This window comes from Hyla sarda, chromosome 5 (genome assembly GCF_029499605.1).
Source record: "Hyla sarda isolate aHylSar1 chromosome 5, aHylSar1.hap1, whole genome shotgun sequence".
NCBI lineage: Eukaryota > Metazoa > Chordata > Amphibia > Anura > Hylidae > Hyla > Hyla sarda.
The window spans coordinates 41190433-41196613 of NC_079193.1; positions in this window are offsets into that span (position 1 = coordinate 41190433).

Sequence of the window (6181 nt, forward strand, 5' to 3'; positions counted from 1 at the left end):
TATATGTTGTACATCTTGGAAAAACATTAACCTTTCTAACAGTACTTCATAACAAATTTTTATTTCAATATTATAGAAAACATGGCTTATAAAAAAAAAAAGACCACTAGGGGGCCCCATACTATCCAGATCATAATCCTGTCCAGCTAAAGCACAGGCTGGGACAAAGCTTAGGAAGTGAGGGCGGGATTAGCATTCCTCTGTGCTCACTCCTGTCCTGTCAGACTGTAACATGGAAACAGAGAGGAGGGGGTTACAGAGCAGCCTGCAGTGATAGGATGAAGAGACAGAGCAAACCAGGCACAATCAACAGCTCACCACTGCAGACTCCAAACCACCTGCGCTCGGACTGGCCGGCAGCGCTCCGGGATCTAGTGCCGGCGTTGTGAAATGTGAAATTCCATTGATCTGTAAATAAAGAGTTCCTAATTTACTTTATACACCGCGCTGGAGATTTCTTCCTGAAGTGACCCAGCACTGCACAGCAGACTCATGGGGGAAAATGAGTCATGCAGAGTGAGGACACGCTCCCCTCTAAAGCACAGAATGACAAACCAAGTGAGCAACAGATAGAAGGTATTTGTGAGAGAAATATATGTGCTAGACATATAAAAATGTTATGCACATGAGCAGGATTAGGTACTAAGTAACATACATTCATGGCTATAAATGTTGGCACCCCTGAAATTTTTAAAGAAAATGAAGTATTTATCACAGAAAAGGATTGCAGTAACACATGTTTGTTATACACATGTTTATTCCCTTTGTGTGTATTGGAACTAAACCAAAAAAGAGAGGGAAAAAATCTAATTGGACATAATGTCACCAAACTCCAAAAATGGGCTGGACAAAATTATTGCCACCCTTAACTCAATATTTGATTGCACACCCTTTGGAAAAAATAACCGAAATCAGTCGCTTCCTATAACCATCAATAAGCTTCTTACACCTCTCAGCCACAATGTTGGACCACTCTTCCTTTGTAAACTGCTCCAGGTCTCTCTTATTGGAAGGCGCCTTTTCCCAACAGCAATTTTAAGATCTCTCCACAGGTGTTCAATGGGATTTAGATCTGGACTCATTGCTGGCCACTTCAGAACTCTCCAGAACTTTGTTACCATCCATTTCTGGAGGCTTTTTGACGTATGTTTGGGGTCATTGTCCTGCTGTAAGACCCAAGATCTCAGATGCAAACCCAGCTTTCTGACACTGGGCTGTACAGTGTGACACAAAATCCATTGGTAATCCTCAGATTTCATGACGTCTTGTACACATTCAAGACACCCAGTGCCAGAGGCAACAAAACAACCCCAAAACATCATTGAACCTCCTCCATATTTCACTGTAGGTACTGTGTTCTTTTCTTTGTAGGCTTCATTCCATTTTCGGTAAACAGTAGAATGATGTGCTTTACCAAAAAGCTCTATCTTGGCCTCATCTGTTCACAAGACGTTTTCCCAGAAGGATTTTGGCTTACTCAAGTTCATTTTGGCAAAATGTAGTCTTGCTTTTTTATGTCTCTGTGTCAGCAGTGGGGTCCTCCTGGGTCTCCTGCCATAGCGTTTCATTTCATTTAAATGTTGACGGATAGTTCGCGCTGACAGTGATGCTCTCTGATCCTGCAGGACAGCTTGTCTATCTTTGGAACTTGTTTGGGGCTGCTTATCCACCATCCAGACTATCCTGTGTTGACACCATTCATACTTTTTTCTCTTCCGTCCACGCCCAGGGAGATTAGCTGCAGTGCCATGGGTTGCAAACTTCTTGATAATGTTGCGCACTGTGGACAAAGGCAAATCTAGACCTCTGGAGATGGACTTGTAACCTTGAGATTGTTGATATTTTTCCACAATTTTGGTTCTCAAGTCCTCAGACAGTTCTCTTTCTGTTGTCCATGCCACACACAGACACACAATGCAAAGACTAAGTGAACTTCTCTCCTTTTTATCTGCTTTCAGGTGTGATTTTTATATTGCCCACTCCTTAAAGGAGCATCACATGCTTGAAACAATCTTATTTCTCCACAATTTTGAAAGGTTGCCAATAATTTTGTCCAGCCCATTTTTGGAGTTTGGTGACATTATGTATAATTTTCTTTTTTTCCTCCCTTTTTTAGTTTAGTTCCAATATACACAAAGGGAATAAACATGTGTATAGCAAAACATGTGTTACTGCAATCCTTTTCTGTGAGAAATACTTCATTTTCTAGAATAATTTCATGGGTGCCAACATTTACAGCCATGACTGTGTACCATTTTTGTGTGATATAACAGGTACTCTATAAAGTGAACCTCCAATGTCCTTACTCGTTCTTTACAGTCTAATCTGGGCTGCCGGGTTGGAGAGGCAACCAGACAATACCCAAAGAATTCCATACATGAGTCCTGTTAATTACAGAAAGACATGTGTATGGAACTCATTAGCCATCATACCATTGCCTTGCCAACTGTACCATCCAACATGGACTGCTTCTCTCCATGACGGAATTGAAAATCAGATGGGACCTGGACTTTGGAGGAACACATTAAGTCAAGGTCTCAAAACATATAACATTGCTGACCATTGGAGGTACATGCAGGACCCCTATCAGGGTTAAATGGGTAGTACTCACCCAAATAGTTGACTGACCTTGCACTATTATCATGCCATGCCAAGGTAGCCAAAGATAGCCTGATTGACTGTCTATAGTATGAACACACCTTTGAGGTCTCTGTCTGAGCATTTTCATACATTGGGTCCTAAAATGTCTTATGGGTGTCTTATCTGGAATTTTTTAAGCGTACCTGTCATATCACAGAAAAAAATGATGCTTATATATGTTACGTACTAGGTCATGCAGATGCTTTACGAGTCTTTTTATGTGTCTAGCTTCTGTAATTGGCTCACAAATCCCTCTCTTTTGCAGCTTACTCATTTTTACATCCACTGCTCAGGAAGGGGCATGTCCAAGGCAAACAATGAGCTCACCCTCACTCGCCATGCATTCACTTCCTCCCTGAGTCTGCCGTTCTGTGCTGTGTCTCATCATCCAATCACTGCAGGCTGCTATGTAACCCGCTCCTCTCTGTTTTAATGCTATAGTCTGATACAGTGTTTCCCAACCAGAGTGCCTCCAGCTGCTGAAAAACTACAACTCCCAGCATGCTCGGACAGCCGAAGGCCATGATTTCTATAAAAAGGAGATACAATTTATTTTTATGAAGTAGATTAGAAAGGTTAATGTTTTATTAAGATAGACGCCAAATTAAAAAAGTTTAAGATTCTGACATTGCCCATTTAAATACATTTTCATCGATTCCCAAAGCAAGAACAGGAAAAATAAAAACAAAAGGCGATTGCCATAAGCAGTGAACAATACAAGTGTTCATATGAAGATACAGGAAGTCGAAGCTGCAACACTCTTAAAGGGGTACTTCGTTGCTCAGCGCTTGGAACAAACTGTTACGAACGCTGGAGCCGGCGCAGGGAGCTCGTGACTTCATAGCCCCACCCCCTCATGACATCACGCCCCGCCCCCTCAATGCAAACCCTGAGCAGCGGCTTACCCCTTTAAAGGGGTACTCCCGTGGAAAACTTTTCTTTTTTTTTTTTAGATCAACGGGTGCCAGAAAGTTAAACAGATTTGTAAATCACTTCTATTAAAAAATCTTAATCCTTCCAGTGCTTTTTAGGGGCTGTATACTAAAGAGAAATCCAAAAAAGAAGCATTTCCTCTGATGTCCTGACCACAGTGCTCTCTGCTGACCTCTGCTGTCCATTTTAGGAACTGTCCAGAGCAGCATATGTTTGCTATGGGGATTTTCTCCTGCTCTGGACAGTTCCAAAAATGGACAGCAGAGATCAGCAGAGAGCACTGTGGTCGTGACATCAGAGAAATCCAAAAAGAAAAGCATTTCTTCTGTAGTATATAGCCCCTAAAAAGTACTGGAAGGATTAGGATTTTTTAATAGAAGTAATTTACAAATCTGTTTAACTTTCTGGCACCAGTTGATTTAAAAAAAAAAAGAAAAAAGTTTTTGACGGGAGTACTCCTTTAAGATTTTTTAATAGAAGTCATTTACAAATCTGTATACCTTTCTGCCACCAGTTAATTTGGAAAAAAAAAATGTTTTCCGCCAGAGTACTCCTTTAAGTCTTGTTTCCAGATACCGCAGAAAGCCAGAGGAGCCAGATGCATTATAGTAGTATGTTCCATGTTGGAAAAGCCAGTGAAATGTCTATTTTTTTTCAATCCAGATAAAAACATGATTCCTGGTAAACTAAAATATACAAATTGTGACATGGAAAACCTAAAATACCAAAAACAAAAATGGTAAAAACATCATTTTTGGACACAAATACATCTTATACATGTTCAGTATACTACAAAGTCGTTCCAAGTAGTTTAACTTAAAAATGGACATGTCAAATAAAATGTTATCATAAAAAATAAAAATAAAGTTTTTTTTCTTTCAGATTGCAAAACTTTAGCTATAAGGCAAGCAGAAAGATTCTATTTCAGCCACAAGATGGCGGTAAGATAAAAATAATCTATAAGATCTCGATGTAGATCAATGTCTGGAAGTGTCTGGATTTAAGTTTATCTCACTAATCTAAAACAATGTTTTATATATATATATATATATATATATATATATATATATATATATATGTGTGTGTGTGTGTTTGGGGGGGTGTTTTTAATGTATGTTTGATAAAAGTGGAAATCTAGATTGTAAAGTAAAACATACAAAATATACATATTATTTAAAAAAAAAGACATATTATTTAACATTTAATTTAATTAAACAAAAATGTCTGCATTACAACTATTAATAGAGTTTATGGCAAATCTTACAGTACTTACCTGCCAGACAGGAATGGACATGCTTAGGAAGGATCCAGGCTTGTCTTCGGGCTAAATGATTACCATTACGCTGAGGCTATCTTTTAGTGAACTGGGTATTTTCTGTTGGAGTTCGTTAAGCTACAAATCCCATAATTCCTTGTTTGTAAGTGTGTGGTCATTTTTCTCCCTCCCACACATCAGCCGCCCGACCCATTGAAAAACACCTGTGCTGGCTTCAATGCATTAGACCAGTGTTTTCTGACAAGGGTTCCTCCAGCTCCCTCTGAACTACAGGAAGTTCAGACTAATGATGTAATGTCTTGAGCCGCACTGTAACATGGGAAAAACTGAGACGACAATCATTTTGTATGCTGTGTAAAATAAATGCTGGGGCAAAAGTCAATGAAGATTTGCGAGACCACCATGAAACACAGGTACAGACACTATGACCCAGATTTATCTCAGCTCAGCTTTCACTTTACCAGAGCACATTAGCTGAGCTGTGATTTGTTGCTGTGGGAAAATCTCTCTATTTTTCTCTCACACAGTTTGATAAATCTGGGCTTATATTAAGAAGTAAACTAACTTTACAGCCCCTGTAGCATAGTCAAATAAAAAAAAAATATATATATATCCCTGAATACCCCTTTAATAAAAGTAAATCAAGTGCATCACAAACACTAAAGCACATTTATCAAACAAAGTGTGTCATCATGAGGGCATAGGACAATAATAGGTGCTGCAAAAAAAAAAAGTGGAAGTGACATGCAAGATGTTTTGAAAGAAGTCCACCATGTGTAACCATCAAGACTACAGCTAAGCCCGTACATGCTCCCAATCTACACAGAGGCCATGTGATTACATTGTGTGACCACTTGATCCAGACTATTGTATGAGGTGAGGATGTAGCACATGCTTTGTATTTGGATGCTGTTGGACTCCCTGCTTGAGGAAGAATGTAATAAAGTGACAAGGACACAATACGACAAAAGAGGAGCCATTAATTATCTAAAATGAGGCCTCCTGTAGCTTCAGTGAGCCAGGAGAAATGCAACAAGTAATAAAATATCTAAAATACATCTGTTGTCTGCAGGGCCGGACTGTCCATTGGGCACACCAGGCGTTTGCAATCCGTGGGCCGAGCCGTCCTCCTGCCCTCCTGCCCCTATCCTGGTTTGGGGGCGCTCGCCCTGTCAGCCAGCCGGGCCGGCAGTGCGAGAGCCTGGAGCGGGCAGAGACTAAAGCCGCTCGGCCTACGGCTCCTATTTTTGTGCCCAGCTCACCTGTAGTTGCCGGAGACTCAGGGCGGCCCCGCCCCCAGCTAAGTGCCGTACAGCTACGTGCGTCGGCCTC